This window comes from Coenobita brevimanus, chromosome 65 (genome assembly GCF_032717465.1).
Source record: "Coenobita brevimanus isolate Jiangsu-jjx chromosome 65, ASM3271746v2, whole genome shotgun sequence".
Taxonomy (NCBI): Eukaryota; Metazoa; Arthropoda; class Malacostraca; order Decapoda; family Coenobitidae; genus Coenobita; species Coenobita brevimanus.
Window position 1 is genome coordinate 21,575,871 of NC_137018.1, and position 17,921 is coordinate 21,593,791.

At 47.4% G+C, this 17,921-nt stretch overlaps 1 protein-coding gene and 1 non-coding gene across 2 annotated transcripts in view; one reads left to right on the forward strand and one right to left on the reverse strand.

Moving 5' to 3' along the window:
* Bin1 (histone deacetylase complex subunit SAP18) overlaps positions 1–17,921 on the forward strand; it is a 153,962-nt gene that overhangs the window by 17,650 nt on the left and 118,391 nt on the right. The window lies entirely within an intron of this gene.
* Positions 16,103–16,221, reverse strand: LOC145405190 (5S ribosomal RNA). The gene has a single exon (XR_013898291.1). It is a non-coding gene; the product is annotated as a 5S ribosomal RNA (ribosomal RNA).

The window sequence follows — 17,921 nt, forward strand, 5'->3', positions numbered from 1 at the left end:
AGAGGTTTATGAGAGAGGGGGGTGTGAGTTGGGAACAGGGCAGTGAAATGGCGGGGGACAGGGTGACTTGGAGGCGATTTGTTTGTGGCCACCCCAAATGGGATTGAGGCGTCTGGCAATAGATAGATAGATAGATTTCTCTCAAAGATCATAACTTTACTCTTCGCAACATTCACCATTAAATTCAGTTTCTTACACACTCTCCCGGACGCATTCACCAAGCCTTGCAGCTCTCCTTCGTCTTCACTTAACAACACCTTATCATCTGCAAACAAAAGTACAGGGAGGGGAGTTTCCAAACACTGTCCTCACTCATTAGGGCTGCTCCAACATCTACTGCCCTACCTTGTATCTCATTTATAACCCCATCCATATACAGATTGAACAGTCTCAGTGACATGACACATCTCTGTTACAATCCAACCTTCAAATAGAAAAATCACTCAAAAAACACCCTATCTACAGTTTATACTACTGTATATGCAGTACCCGTACTAATATTGGCAGTCTTTTTTGGTCATTCTGCCATATTTTGACATCAGAACACATATAGGAATATCCAAAATAAATTTTAATGCCAAGAAAACACTGAAAACCAAAAAATACCCTACCTCTACGGTACTGTGTGTACAGTACCTCTCCTAATTTTCGCACTGTTTTCAGGTCAATCTGTCATATTTTGACATCAGAGCACACCTGGGAATATCCTAAATAAATTTTAACACCATGAAAACTGTGAAAAAAAAACTAAAGTTTCCTGCCAAAAAACATTCAGTTGGGATACTTACCACCTAGGACACCGCAGACAGGCTTTGTAACCTGCACACCTCCAGCAGATGTACAGTTGTCCCATGTGGTCTAGTGGCTAACCTTCACACTCAGCAATGGTGGAAGAACTCCTTCTCTTCCTCCTCCTGTAGCTGCTGGAGCTGGGCAATGAGCAGTGACGTGCAGTGCAGTGATGGTGCCCTACCTGCCTCAGGAGACTCGGAAGACAGATAAAAACTTACATCCAAAGGAGACTCAGCGATTGTCGATGTGCTTGGATGCGGGTCCAATGGTGAAGGTGGGAAACGAGCTGGTGGTGGGGTGGTGGTGAGAATGGGCTGACACTTGTGGGGGTCACAGGCTTGAAGAATGAGTCGATCCTGGTCTGACGATAGGACTGACGATTCTGCCAAAGGATGACAGCGTCCTGGACTGCCCGCAGCTCCATCGCCAGGCTGAGCAGCACCAACTCACAGTGCGGGTGCTCAGAGTACTTCAGTACCCCCTCCAGATTGGCACGAAGGGCACTGAGATTAGGGAGGGAATGAGTTGTGAGTCAGGGTCCTCATCCTCGTCCTTATCAGTCTCGCTGTCCTCTTTCGTGCCTGCAGAGACAGCAACGGCTATCTCCTCATCAGACGAGGTCTGATAACCGGGATCACCTTCGTCGTCGTCCAGTCAGTCCCTTACTTTGTCGATGTCCACCTTCTCACCTGCTGTTCGAAGACGGCAGTGGAAATCATCCACGTCAAACCCCTCAAAGTTGTGTTCAGCTTCAGTTCCCTGAAGGAGACGAGACCAACTGCTTGTGAGGGTTTTCACTGAGAATTCCTTCCACGCATTCGCCCACTTGAACACTGCAGACTTCAGGTTGTAACTCTGAAGATTCTGCAAGGTCTGCTCCCCATATGTGTCCTCAGCCCCGTCCTTGTCCTCCAACATCACCATCACCTCGGTCAGGAACCTCCACTGGTACAGTCTCATGGCAGCCATGATACCCTAGTCCACTGGTTGAATCAGAACAGTTGTATTAGGTGGCAGAAATGTGCATCTAAGCCACCTTTCATCAGCAACCAAATCCTTCTTAGATGAATGCAAGGATGCATTGTCCAGGAGCAGGAGTGTCTTCACCTGGTCGCGAGTGATACCAAGGACCTCCATTTGATAACAGATAACCTCCTTGATGAAGTGTCTGTGGAACCAGTCTCTGAAGATCTTGGCAGTAAACCAGGCCTACACAGATTGGTACCACACAATAGGCAGGCTATCTATCAACCCACGGAGACAGCATGGTTGTATTGCACATCCAACAACAACGGGTTTGAGGCGGCGCATCCCATTAGCATTGGCATAGCATGAAAGAGAGACATATTGTTTGGATTATGTCCAAACAGGCACAGTCTTCTCTGTCTCCTCTGCCAGGGTGCTGTTGGTAATGAACGGTAGAATAAACCAGTTTCATCAGCTTTATAGACTTGACCAAGGGCAAGGCCCTCATCCTCGATCAGGCGCTGAACTTTCTGGCAAAACAGGTCTACTTCCTCTGCTGCTGCGTCCAAGGCCTCTCCATGTGCCTAACGGCTATTAAGTCCATGGCAAAGCTTGAAGTGAAAGATCCATCCTTCGGAAGCCTTGAAGTCTATGTTGTGCAGGCATGCAAACTTCTCGGCTGCAGCCTTCACTTTGGTCCTACGCACTAGCTCACCGGCAGCACGTTGCTTGCGAAACTACATCAGTGTCGACTGGTTGATGATGGTGTGCCTGGCCTGGGCCATGACTAGGTCGCCCCTACCTGTTCTTTCACTGAAGCCCTGTCCGTACTGCATAAGCTTGTCCTGTGATTTCTTGATATCGAACAGTGTTGAACGGGCTAGATCATATTCCTGCAGTATGCGTCCTGTGGCAACCTACGAAACCGTGCCCAATATCTCACACTTCTCCAGAGTCAAAACCTTCCTGTTCTGCTTGTCAGGTGGTGGTTGGGCAATCGTCACACACACACAAGAATGCAGCAGAGGAGGACCACAACCTGAAGAAGGTGGGGGACCACCACAAAAGGAACTGCATTCACAGCCATACTTACAAGTGTTACCACTCATGGGCGAGACAAAGGCAGGAACTGAGGTTTGGGGTTGTAGGCCGCCAATCAGTTCGCACCCTACGCTTGCATCCGAGCACAGAGGAAGCAAAATACATCAAACTGACATCTGCATTTAAAGTTTACTTCCGTTTGCCTAGGCAAAGGTTATCACATGATGACAGCAGTGGATGGCCAGTACATCATCACCTCAGGCAGTGTATGACTAATGCTGCCTGCCAGGCGACTCTCACCATTCAGTAGGGAAGCAGACAGGTGCGCATGGTGGGGAGTTTCCACACTAATCCCGGAGGCTGAGGGACTTCTCTCATTCGGTGTAGAGGTGGACAGGCACTTTTACCAAACATTTGCTTGTGGCTTGCGGTCAGTATATACAGTACTACATGCCCGGTTGCCATTCGGAAATTCAACTCCCAGTGACCAGGTGACTTTGGACGTTCGATTGAGAGGCGGATGGCTGCTGTCACCGAACATGTACTTGTGGCTTGTGGTCTGTGTTACAGACTTGGTAGCAGTTATGAAAGACTTGGCCCGGTGGCCACGCGACTTTGGACATTCGGTGGGGATGTGGACAGAAGTTTTGACCGCTTGTGGATTACAGTTGTATTACAGTAATCCCTGTACTTTCCGGACACCTCTCTTACCGGACATTGGACCTTCGGAACCCAAAAATAACCAAAAAAAGAAAAAAAATCCTCCCAAAATCCGAATTTTTTCCCACCCGTAATTTAAAATTGCCACGCATCGAACAGCTGGTTTACACCATGGCCCCTTCACCCCTTCCTTCCTCCCCACTCCCCCCTCCCCTGTCAGGGTTGCCATTTGGTATTTTTCATTACCAAATGTGGGCCAATTTGGTAATGAAAAATTCGTTTGGTAATGAATCAGAATAATTCATTACCAAACGGATTTTTCACATGTATGAGGATACACAGGATGGAGATGGTGGATTGTTTGCTCTTTCTCATTAATCTGCTAGTCAACATAATGTGAAAATAATCAACATGCTGTTAATTGTGAGAAGAGTGATTACATGTATTTCCACTTGTATATATAATTAGTGAAGAATAAATGCTAGCTTTACGAATTTGGTAATGAAAAGTTAAATTTGGTAATGAAAATTGAGGAGTTTGGTAATGTGGCCGTTGAGATCTGGCAGCTCTGTTTCCATGTCACCACTCCAACAGCTACTGCCTAACTTTGATGGCGAGTAGATGCCTACCGCAGTGGCAGCCACACGTGCTCATTTTTTGTGAATAAACCGTGAATAAACTGCAATACCTCACCAGTAGACCACACGGGAATTTACAGTGTTGTGCAGTGTTAAGAAATTAGAATTTAGAGTGCAAAGGATTAACTGGAGTGCAAATTGGGGGTTGAAACTGGTGTGTTAAGAACAATGTGCAGTGTTAAACAGTTATAACTCACAGTGCAAAGAACTAAGTGCAGCACAACACTGGATTACTGTACGAGCTTCTAGAGCATTTTCACCACTGCCAAAACCTAAGAAAACCCTGGCTGAGGTACAGTCACTTCTGATTCCTCTTTTTTGGTTCCTTTTCATTTATTTCATGCTTTACGTCCATTATTGGTGTGAATAGAGTCTTAAATAGGTTTAAATAGGAGCCATGTATGTCTGGTAGGGAGTTATTGAGGTGGCTTTCAAAGTTAGGCTGGGTTAGGGTCCTTAAGTACCAGTTCAGGAGCTAGGGGCCTACTTTCCGGACGGGAGCACTTTCCGGACATGCCTTTGGCTCTAATACATCGGGTTGTAGACAGATTACTGTATTTGGGTGCTGGAGGCTCGTTGGGAGTGATAGGACGAGCATGCGACTTTGACCATTCAGTACTCGGGCAGACGGATATTTTAGCTCTGGTTGTTGGTTATAGCCTACATTCCGCTCACAGCTCGAGCCTGCCCACAATACCAAATGTTTGAACATGTTGGCTGGCTGGCCGAAGTTCTTGGGGACTTTTACGTCCGGATAATAGCAGGTAAATTCGGATAATGGTTTAATAGAGCCAAGGTCCAGCGTCCAGATAAATGAGGGACTACTGCATTGCCGATACTTGCATTTTTTCTGATACAGAACTGATACCACTATTTACTGCCGATATCAGGATATCGGAAATGGGCGGAAGACTCTTTAAAATGACTTTTATTGAGGATTTCTTTCATTGTTTTGCCAGATTCTGTGTGAAAGAATGTTATTACCTTGACACTGTTTTGCAGCTTAATAGTCTTACTCAGAATCATTAACCCGTGGATTGCACATTTACCTTTTTTTTATCACACCTCGTGGTGCGCAAAAAACGAAGGAATTTTTTTTTTTTTCCTTTTTAGTTTTGTTTATTATAAACTTGAAGATAAACATCGAGGACATCGTCTGGTGAAAAGAAAATAATCTCCCTCTCTTCGTCTTTGTGTAGGGCCATGTGTAAGTTTACGTACAGGAGTAGTGAAAAAATGAAAAAAAAAATGTTTTTGCTTATTATAAACTTGAAGATAAACATCCAGGGCATCATCTGCCGAAAAGAAAAAAATCTCTCTCTCTCTCTCCGTCTTTGCGTAGCGTCATGCATAAGTTTGCGTAGGGGTCAAATTGATTATGGTGATGCACGGCCAGCACAGCCTGAGCTGTGGCTCGCAATGCGACGCTACCCAGCCTGAGCTGTGGCTTGCAGTCCATGGGTTAAATGTTCATAAAAAGTAGGCATGTGGGAAAGGAGAGGAAAAAATAAGAATTAAGCAGCAATTTGAATGTGAGGTATACTGCGTACTGGTGTTGTGCAAGTGTGGTGCCCGTTTGGACTTCTGTCTATCTACCATATCTATTGCCAGACACCTCTGTCCCATAAGGGGTGGCCACAAACAAATCGCTTCCATGTCATCCTGTCCCCCGTCATTTCACTGCCCTACTTCCAGCTCACAAGCCCCTCTCTCATATACCTCTCCACTCCATCCCTTCATCTCATCCTTGGCCTTCCCCTCCCTCTCCCCCCCTCCACCTCACTCATATGCACCCTCCTCATCAGTCTCTCACTCTCCATACTCTCCACTTGTCCAGACCACCTCAATGTGTTTCTCCTAACGTTTCCTCTCACATCCACACCACAACACTCCTTCACTTCCTCATTTGTATGTCTGTCTCTCCATGAGACGCCATGTTCTCTTCTCAAATAACTCATTTCCATTGCTTTCACTCTTGGCTTCTCTCCCTCCAACAAGGTCCAAGCTTCACTTCCTTACAGTAGAGTTGGTATTCCAGTACTGTCATATACTAACTTTTTCACTTCATGTTTCTTCCCTGTTTCTTATCACTGCTTTCAAGGAACCAGCAACCTTTCTTCCTTGTTGTACCCTTTCAAGCACTTCACCCTCTAAAGTTCCATCCTTACTCATCACACTACCCGAGTACTTAACCCGCCGAGTGCTGGAGCCATACAGGTATGGCGGTGCCTATGTCTGCAGACAGTGCCGGAGCCATACCTGTTCGGTCTGCAATTGTAACGGACGTCAACACACGAATTTTCAAATTTGGCGGGAGTTGACTGCATGGACATGCATGCACCCTTCCTGCATCTGTACCCACTTCCTGTATTATCTGTATACCCAACTAAAGTGTCATTGGCTCAAATAGCATAGCAGCCAGTGAAGAAAATGAAGATCTACCTCAACTCAGTGGGTGTTGGCAGGGGCCGATAAAGTCTATTGGCGTTACTCTGAAGTTTTCAGCCGCCTGTGCAGGGAGAATCGACCTCAAAATTGACCTAAATGGCTCCTGTGGGTACTTTTATGGTTGTTCTCCATGTTTTCTCATGATTTCTAACCTATCTAGCAAAAAAAAAAAAAGTTGAAAATTGGCCGGCTCCACGGCTCCATGAGGGTCCAAAGTCTGCTGGCACACAGCAGGTTAAATGCACTCATATTTTCCATTTCCTCCTCATCCAGTGGTTATAAATGAAACAATAAAAGCAAAATTCAGTAAAAGAGGATGCACACAAGAAATCTGTGTCCCTTGCTGTCTTATCACTTGCTGAGACAATTTACACAAGCCACCACAGACAGTTTTGGTATATGTGCAGCTCTCATAAGGGCTACCTAGTTTCTCTCTCTCTCTCTCTCTCTCTCCATTTATAACATTGTCATAGCATGTCAGTATGGCCACGTGGAGAGGATGGAGAGCGAGAGACTTGATGTGGAGAGTGTATGTGAGTGAGGTGGAGGGAGGGAGAGTCCAAGGATGAAGTGGAGGGATGGAGAGGGCAGTGAAATGGCGGGGAACAAGGCGACAGGGAGGCGATTTGTCTGTGGCCACCCCTTGCGGGGTTAAAGCGTCTGGCAATAGGTAGATAGATAGATGTCAACTTATATGTCGTTATTATCACTCCAATGGTGAGTGGTTAGTCATTTGGAAGGGAAGGGTTGAGGAATGGGGACGGATACCAAGAGGGGTGTTGTTATTATCCCATGACTGCTACATCACTTGCCTGTATTTTGAATGATGATCACTGCTTGTGTAACCATGTAAACTGCAAAGTTTTCTATGTACCGTATATGCTGAATGTACATTGCTTGGGGTTACTACTTATGAGGTGGATGGTACAAACAGTGAACATGTAATGGTGAGCATAATGTATGGAGAAAAATTTCCTGACATTTTCATTATCATTTAAACAATAGATCGTTGCATACCAGGTCATTGTTTAACGAGGGTCTATTGTATATGGTTACCATCCGGTGTTGTAAATGGTTCGGGTTACAGGAAATCATGTGGCCTGTCCCTCAGTGTAAAGCTGTCTTAGGTGCAGAATAATAAAAAGTAACAGAGAGGAAAGGGAGAAGGTGGAAGAGAGGAGTGCAGACACAGAGATATAATGAGAAAGGTGATGGTCTTTCCTCGTCCATCTGCATATGGGTAACTTTACACTCCCTCTTTTGTCTTTCTTTCCTTCATTCTTTCCTGTTTCTTCTGCCTATGGGTGATTCTGCACTGAGTGGCAAGCCAAATGGTTTCCTGTACACCAGGAAACCTTATAACCATATGGCGCCTGGTGGTTTAGTGGGTAATTGCGGCGCTCCAGTCGGATTGAGCTGGTGAAGGTTGATATCCAAGAGGTGGTTGGGGTTTATTGCTCAGGGAATGCCACTTGGATGAGTGAGACTGGTCACTCTCATCTTAAATGCCAGGACCAACTTGCCTTGCCCCGGGCATGTACGCTCCTCGTGGGGCAACGTAGGAATGGATGATGGATGGATATATATATATATCTCTAGCCAGACGCCGTAATCCCATCAGGGGTGGCCATATGTCTTTGAGTTAGTTGTTCTACGAGGAGGGACACTAACCCTCCACCAACCAACTTGTTGACACGTAGGGAACACGTATAGGTTGGTTATATGGTTACCATCCAATATTTCCTGGCTAACAGGAAATCATTAGACTTGTCACTCAATGCAAAGCCACCTGAAAAGGAAAGACGAGTAATAAAAAGTGACAGGAAAGATGGGAGAACGGGAAGACAGGAGGGCAGACACAGAAAAAGTATGATAAAGATGAAGCAAGAAGCAGGCAGCGCTACATCAAGTGAGTGGATGGTGGTTACCACCACCTACCACAAATATATATATATATATATATATATATATATATATATATGTATATATAAATAATCTCTCCAATATCCGACGTAATAGAGCCATAAGCAGGTCCAGATAATGGTCCTGTCAGGATATTGGGCCCCAGCTTATGGACTTGTACTTATGGACCCTAACTCAGAGAAACACCTATACAACTCCCTCTGGACATGCATAGCACCTATTTAAGACTCAAATCACACCAGTAAGGCACATAAAAGACAAATAAATGCAAAAGAAGCATAAAATGAGGTTTTTGAGGTAGGTTCATACAATATTCAACATTCTGGGTACTTACAAGTCCCTGGCTCCTGGACTGGTAGTTATGGACCCTAACCTAGCCTAACTCAGAAAAACACCTTCCTACTGCACATGCATAGCACCTAAGACACAGCATATTCACATCAATAAGGGACATGAAAGAGTGAAATGAGGTGTTTGAGGTAAGTATAGTATGGAAAATACAATAAAGTACAGTATGAAACATTCTGCCTACTTACAGCAAGTCCATGGCCATCTCGATGAGTAACCGCCTCCTCTCGGACTCTGACAGTAAGAAGGATTTCCTGAAGCACTTGCAGTACACTGTTCATGAAGTCTTGCATTGAACTTAGTCATTCGCACTCAGAAGTCCGTTTTCTTCACAGTGCGCACTCTTGTCTAACTTGTGCTCCATTGTAACTTACTAAGTGTTGCACTCTGCACTTTAACTTTTCTCACTCTTCTAACCATTTTCTGAAGCAAAAACACACAATTCTATTTGGTTCAAAAATTGTCTTTTCACTCACAACTGTAAATCCTTAACACAATGCACTGTTTTTTTCACTGCACAACACTGTAAATTCATGTGTGGTCTATTGGAGCAGTTCTTGGTGTCTATTCACTGTCAGAGTCCAAGAGTATCACTGGCAGGTGACCTAGGGGTGCGTCGCTGGGTCGTGGTGATGGCGTACCCACTGCAGACGACTCTGAAGACAGACGCAAACTCACGTCGAGCGGTGACTCCACCATGGCTGATGTGCTGGGGTGTGGCTCAGAGCATGAGGGCCTGTCTTGGGGAGGCAACGGAGTGGAACCAGGGCTGGGCACAGCGGGGGTCACGGGCCTGAAAAAACTGTCAGTCGTTGATTGACGCAAGGAACGACGATTCTGATGATTGATGATGCGCGCCTGAAAGCACGCACTTCCCCCACAAGTCCTAGAGGCCCCATCTCCCTGTTGCAGTCCAGGTGTTCCAGGTAGTCAAGAACGAACTCTAGGTGTTCCCGGAGTGCGCTCAGCTTGGGGATGGCTGGAGTAGTGTCATGCTGAGAGGAGTCGCATCATCGTCGCCGTCCTCGTCAGAATCATCAAGCTGGGTACTGACACCTGCAACTGAAGATGCGATCTCGATACCAAACAAGGTCTGATACCCAGGATCGCCCTCATCATCATCCAACCACTCACGCACATCGTCCACGTCAACATCGTCGCCATGCATACGTAGATGTGCATGGAAGTCATCCACGTCAAAACCTAGGAAATCGTACTCCACATCCGTTCCGAGAAGTAGACGAGACCAACCATTTTCTAGAGTCTTGACAGGGACTTCCTTCCATGCACTGGCCCAGTTGTAGATTGCAGACTTGATGTTGAAGCGGCGAAGGTTTTCCAAAGTCCGCTGGCCTCGCGTGTCCCGTCCCTCCCTGCGCTCGTCCTCGTCCTCGAGAACAGCCATCACCTCGTCCAGGAACTTCCTTCTGTATAGGCGCTTTGTTGCCATGATCTCTCCTTGGTCCATTGGTTGGATGAGAGCAGTCGTATTAGGTGGCAGAAACATGCACCTAATGCAGCCATTCTCAGCCACCAAGTCCTTGTCGCACAGGTGGGCAGGTGCATTGTCGAGGAGAAGGAGGGCCTTTACCTGGTCGCGCGGGATTCCCAGTGTCTTCGTCTGGTAATGTATGACCTCCTTGGCGAAATGGCGGTGGAACCAGTCTTTGAAGATGTGGGCTGTGAACCATGCCTTCAAGGAATGGTACCAGACGACAGGAAGGACATCCATCACTCCACGAAGACACCGAGGCTGCTTTGCACGGCCAACAATAACGGGCTTAAGCTGGTGCATGCCGTTAGCATTGGCACAACACAAAGCAGATATCCGTTGCTTGGAGAGCGTGCGGCCAGGTACACGCTTCTCTGTCTCCTCGGCTAGAGTGTTCGTTGGCAAAGAGCGATAGAATAAACCAGTTTTGTCAGCATTGTAGACTTGACCGAGAGTGAAGCCCTCCCTGTCGATCAAGCCCTTCACCTTGTGCCGAAACTCGTCAACTCCATCCTCGTTAGCGTCCAAAGCTTCGCCATGAGCTTTACAGTTGGTAAGGCCATGCCGTAACTTGAACACGAAGAGCCAGCCCTCGGATGCCTTGAAGTCTAGGGCATGATGAAGCCTGGCGAACTTCTCAACAGCAGCCTTCAGCTCCATACCACATACCATCACACCAGCAGCACGTTGCTGTCGATACCAAATCAACGTGGAGCGGTCGACTTCAGCAAACTTGGGAGTAAACATCACCTTCCTCTCCACGTTGCGTTTGCTTCTCGACGAGAAGTCATCCGTGTACTGCATGAGTTTGTCTTGGGATCTCTTAATATCAAACAGAGTAGATCGAGCCAGGTTGAACTTGTGGAGGATGCGGGAAGAAGACCACCCCGCATCTACTTTCTCCAATATCTCCCATTTCTTCTCCAGAGTCAACACCACTCTCTTCCTGTTCTCAGGCGGTAGGGCCATCATCACACACACTAATAAGAGGCACGAGAGCAACAGGAGTGCCTGCAGCAGGTAAGGCACCCCACAACAGCGAGCACGTGGGCAGCCATGACGATGTGCGTGCACTAACGATGAGAGACAGGCGGAAAGTGGGGAGGATGCAGGGGCGCTCTAGTGGACATCGGAGGAATGATGCGCTACAACAAAGCTGTCCCGCGCCCCATGTGCCAAGTTCAATTTATGGGCGGGGAAAATTTTTTTTCTTTCTTTTTTGCGGTTTTCGGACCATTTTGGGAATATTGGATCCCAGGAGGATTATCTCCGGTTAGTGGGGATGTTCGGATATTGGGCGTTTGGATATTAGAGGGAATATATATATATATATATATATATTTCTATATATTCAGTAATCCCTCCACTATCCGATGTAATAGAGCCAAAGGCATGTCCGGAAAGTGGTCCCGTCCGGATAGTGGGCCCCTGCCTGCTGGACTGGTACTTATGGACCCTAACCTAACTTTGAAAGCCACCTTAAGTAGCTCCCTACCAGACATGCATAGCATCTTTTTAAACCTATTTAAGACCCTTTTCACACCAATAATGGACATAAAGCATGATGTAAATGAAAAGAAACCAAAGAATGAGGAATTAGAAGTGACTGTACCTCAGCCATACTTACAGCACGTTTGTGGCCGCCTTTTGTAAGGTTTTGGTAGTGGTGAAAATGCTCTTGAAGCACGTACAGTAATCCTGGGTTGTGCTGCATTTACTGTAATTCTTTGCACTGTGAGTTATAACTGTTTAACGCTGCACATTGTTAATTGCATCAGGCCAGTTTCAACTGCCAGGTTTGCACTCCACAGTTAATCCTTTGCACTCTAATTTCTAATTTCTTAACACTGCACGACACTGTAAATTCCTGTGTGGTCTAGTGGCGAGGTATTGCAGTTTATTCACTGTTTATTCACAAAAAAATAAGCACCTGTGGCTTCCATTACGATAAGCTATCACTCGCGATCGAAGTCCACTCGTGATCGAAGTTAGGCAATAACTGTTTGGGTGTTGGTGAGGGGGAAACAGAGTTGCCAGATCGCAATGGCCACATTACCAAACTCCTCAGTTTTCATTACCAAATTTAACTCTTCATTACCAAATTCGTAAAGCTAACATTTATTCTTCACTAATTATATATACAGTAATCACTCCAATATCCAACGTAATAGAGCCATTGGTAGGTCCGGTTATTGGTTTTGTCCGGATATTGGGCCCCAGCTTATGGACTTGTACTTATGGACCCTAACTCAGAGAAACACCTATACAACTCCCTCTGGACATGCATAGCACTTATTTAACACCCAAATCACATCAATAAGACACATAAATGACTGAAATAAATGCAAAAGAAACATAAAATGAGGGTTTAGAAGTATGTTCATACATTAATAAACATTCTGGTACTTATGGACCCTAACCTAGCCTAACTCAGAAAAACACATTCCTACTGCACATGCATGAGGTAAGTATAGTATGGAAAAAGTACGGTATGAAACATTCTGGTAAGTATAGTATGGAAAAACGTACAGTATGAAACATTCTGGCTACTTACAGCAAGTCCCTGGCCACCTCGATGAATAACCGCCTCCTCTCGGACTCTGACAGTAAGAACGATTTCCTGAAGCACTTGCAGTACACTCTTCCTGAAGTCTTGCACTGAACCTAGTCATTAACGCACAGAAGTCCGTTCTCTTCACAGTGTTCACTTTAGTCCAAATAATGTTCCATTTCAATTTAGTGTTGCACATTAACTTTTCCCAATCTTTTCAAAATTTCCAAAGCCAAAACAAAGAAGTTTATTTACGTTAAATTTAGTTTCCACTGAGTCTTTTCTCTCAACTCGAAAACCTTAACACAACACACCATTTTTTTCACTCCACAACACTCAAAATTCCCATGTGGTCTAGTGGAGAAGTTCTTGCTGTTTATTCACTGTCAGAGTCCAAGAGTATCACTGGCAGGCGACCAAGGGGTGCATCGCTGGGTCGTGGTGATGGCGTACCCACTGCAGAGGACTCTGAGGAAAGCTGCAAACTCACGTCGAGCGGTGACTCCACCGTGGCTGATGTGCTGGGCTGTGGCTTGGAGCATGAGGGCCTGTCTTGGGGAGGCAACGGAGTGGAGCCAGGGCTTGGCACAGCGGGGGTCACGGGCCTGAAAAAACTGTCAATCGTTGACTGACGCAAGGACCGACGATTCTGGCGATTGATGATGCGCTGCCTGAAAGCACTCACTTCCTCCACGAGTCCCAAGGGCCCTATCTCCCTGTCGCAGTCCGGGTGTTCCAGGTAGTCTAGGACGAACTCTAGATGTTCCCGGAGTGCGCTCAGCTTGGGGATGGCTGGAGTAGTGTCCTGCTGAGAGGAGTCCGCGTCATCGTCGCCTTTGTCGTCGGAATCTTCAAGTTCGGGACTGACACCAGCAACCGAAGACGCGATCTCGATATCAGACAACGTCTGATACCCAGGATCGCCCTCGTCGTCGTCCAACCACTCATGAACATCGTCCACATCAACATTGTCGCCGTGCGTACGTAGCCGTGCATGGAAGTCATCCATGTCAAACCCTAGAAAATCGTACTCCACATCCGTTCCGAGAAGCAGACGAGACCAACCATTTTCAAGAGTTTTCACAGGAACTTCCTTCCATGCACTAGCCCAGTTGTACAGCGCAGACTTGATGTTGTAGCGGCGAAGGTTTTCCAAAGTCCGCTTGCCTCATGTGTCACGTCCTTCCCTGTGCTCGTCCTCGTCCTCGAGAACAACCATCACCTCGTCCAGGAACTTCTGACGGTACAGGCGCTTTGTTGCCACGATCACTCCTTGGTCCATGGGTTGAATGAGAGCAGTTGTATTAGGTGGCAGAAACATGCACCTAATACGGCCATTCTCAGCAACCAAGTCCTTGTCGCACGGGTGGGCAGGTGTATTGTCGAGCAGAAAGAGAGCCTTTACCTGGTCGCGAGGGATTCCCAGTGTCTTCGTCTGGTAATGGATGACCTCCTTGACGAAGTGACGGTGAAACCAGTCTTTGAAAATCACAGCTGTGAACCATGCTTTCAAAGAATGGTACCAGACGACAGGAAGGACATCCTTCACCCCATGAATGCACCAAGGCTGCTTTGCACGGCCAACAGCAACGGGCTTAAGCCGGTGCATGCCGTTAGCACTGGCATAACGCAAAGCGGATATACGTTCCTTGGAAAGCTTGCGGCCAGGTACACGCTTCTCCGTCTCCTCGGCGAGAGTGTTCGTTGGCAGCGAGCGATAGAATAGGCCAGTTTTGTCAGCATTGTAGACTTGACCGAGAGTTAGGCCCTCCCTGTCGATCAAGCCTTTCACCTTGTGCCGAAACTCGTCAACTCCATCCTCGTTAGCATCCAATGCTTCGCCATGTGCTTTACGGTTAGTAAGGCCATGTCGCAACTTGAACGCGAAGAGCCAACCCTCGGATGCCTTGAAGTCTAGGGCGTCGTGAAGCCTTGCGAACTTCTCAGCAGCAGCCTTCAGCTCCATTCCACGTACCATTACACCAGCTGCACGTTGCTGTCGGTACCAAATCAATGTGGATCGGTCGATTTCTGCAAACTTGGGGGTAAACATAACCTTCCTTTCCACGTTGCGTTTGCTTCGCGACGAGAAGTCAGCCGTGTACTGCATGAGTTTGTCTTGGGAACGTTTGATATCGAACAAAGTCGACCGGGCCAGGTTGTACTCGCGGAGAATGCGGGAAGACCAACCCGCATCAACTTTCTCCAATATCTCCCTCTTCTTTTCCAGAGTCAACACCACTCTCTTCCTTTTCTCAGGTGGCGGGGCCATCATCGTACACACTAAGAGGAGGCCCGAGAGCAGCAGGAGGCCCTGCAGCAGGTACGGCACCACCACAAAAGCGAGCACGTGGGCAGCCGTTGCGAAGAGTGTGGGTCCAGTCGCGGTGAGAGACAGGCGGGAAGTGGGGAGGATGCAGCGGCGCTCTATCAGACGTCGGAGGAATGACGCACCAAAACAATGCTCTCCCGCGGCGTGCGCGGCAAGTTCATATTACAGACGGGAAAAAAAATCGTTTTTTTTTGGGGGGGGGGCGTTTCGGACCATTTTGGGAATGTTGGATCCCAGGACGATAAGGTCCGGGTAGTGGGGATGTTCGGTTAGTGGGCGTCCGGATATTAGAGTGATTACTGTATACAAGTGGAAATACTGTACATGTAATCACTCTTATAGTTAACAGCATGTTGATTATTTTCATGCTATGTACATTAGATTAATCAGAGAGAGCAAACAATCCACCATCTCCATCCTGTGTTTCCTAATACATGTGAAAAATCCATTTGGTAATGCATTACTCTGATTCATTACCAAACGAATATTTCAGGACCAAATTGGCCCACATTTGGTAATGAAAAATACCAAATGGCAATCCTGACAGGGGAGTGGGGGAGGAAGGATGGGGTGAGGGTCCGTGGTGTAACAGCTGTTCGGTGCCACGCGGCAATTTCAAATTACGGGTGGGAAAAAATTATGATTTTGGGGGGATTTTTTTCTTTTTTTGGCCATTTTTGGGTTCCGAAGGTCCAGGCCCACAATATCCGGTAAGTGGGGATGTCAGGAAAGTGGGCGTCAGGAAAGTACAGGGATTACTGTGTAATATATATATATATATATATATATATATATTCATTCATTCATTGCCAGACGCCATGTATCCCAAACGGGATGGCCAGGGGCTTAGAGTTAATTGTTTTACAGGGAGTGGCACTAATCCTCCACCAACCCCACTTGACACGTAGGGATGCCAACAGCATCTGGTGTTCCCACTCAGTCACCCATCCAAGTACTAACCAGACCCAACGTTGCTTAACTTCGCTGATCGGACAGGAAGCGGTGTACTCAACGTGGTATGGCCGTTGGCTAACTCACGACCTTGAGATTATTCTCATGCGCTGCCAACTGCACATATATATATATATACAGTAATTCCTCTAATATCCGAACGCCCAATATCCGAACATCCCCACTAACCGGACATAATCGTCCCGGGATCCAATATTCAAAAAAAAAAAAAAAATTCCTGCCCGTAATTTGAACTTTCGTGCACGGGGCGCAGGACAGCTTTCTTGTGGTGTGCCATTCCTCCGACGTCCGCTAGAGCGCCCCTGCATCCTCACCACTTTCCTCTTGTCTCTCGTTGCGAGTGAACTCTCGTCGTCACGGCTGCCCACGTGCTCGCTTTTGTGCTGGTGCCTTACCTGCTGCAGGCACTCCTGCTGCTCTCGTGCCTCTTATTAGTGTGTGTGATGATGGCCCCGCCACCTGAGAAGAGGAAGAGAGTGGTGTTGACTCTGGAGAAGAAACGGGAGATACTGGAGAAAGTAGATGCGGGGTGGTCTTCTTCCCGCATCCTCCGCGAGTTCAACCTGGCCCGATCTACTTTGTTCGATATCAAGAGATCCCGAGACAAACTCATGCAGTACACGGCTGACTTCTTGTCGAGAAACAAACGCAACGTGGAGAGGAAGGTGATGTTTACTCCCAAGTTTGCTGAAGTCGACTGCTCCACGTTGATTTGGTATTGACAGCAACGTGCGCTGGTGTGATGGTACGTGGTATGGAGCTGAAGGCTGCTGCTGAGAAGTTCGCCAGGCTTCACCATGCCCTAGACTTCAAGGCATCCGAGGGTTGGCTCTTCGCGTTCAAGTTACGGCATGGCCTTACCAACTGTAAAGCTCATGGCGAAGCTTTGGACGCTAACGAGGATGGAGTTGACAAGTTTCGGCACAAGGTGAAGGGCTTGATCGACAGGGAGGGCCTCACTCTCGGTCAAGTCTACAATGCTGACGAAACTGGTATATTCTATTGCTCTTTGCCAGCGAACACTAGCCGAGGAGATGGAGAAGCGTGTACCTGGCCGCAAGCTCTCCAAGCAACAGATATCTGCTTTGTGTTGTGCCAATGCTAACGGCGTGCACCGGCTTAATCCCATTATTGTTGGCCGTGCAAAGCAGCCTCGGTGTCTTCGTGGAGTGATGGATGTCCTTCCTGTCGTCTGGTACCATTCTTTGAAGGCATGGTTTATAGCCCAGATCTTCAAAGACTGGTTCCACCGCCACTTCGTCAAGGAGGTCATACATTACCAGACGACGACACAGGGAATCCCGCGCGACCAGGTAAAGGCCCTCCTTCTCCTCGACAATGCATCTGCCCACCCGTGCGACAGGGACTTGGTGGCTGAGATTGGCCGCATTAGGTGCATGTTTCTGCCACCTAATACGACTGCTCTCATCCAACCAATGGACCAAGGAGTGTGGCAACAAAGCGCCTATACCGCCGGAAGTTCCTGGACGAGGTGATGGCTGTTCTCGAGGACGAGGACGAGCGCAGGGAGGGACGGGACATGCGAGGCCAGCGGACTTTGGAAAACCTTCGCCACTACAACATCAAATCTGCAGTCTACAAGTGGCCCAGTGCATGGAAGGAAGTCCCTGTCAAGACTCTAGAACATGGTTGGTCTCGTCTGCTTCTCGGAACGGATGTGGAGTACAATTTCCTAGGTTTTGATGTGGATGACTTCCATGCACGTCTACGTACGCCTGGCGACGATGTGAGATGGGG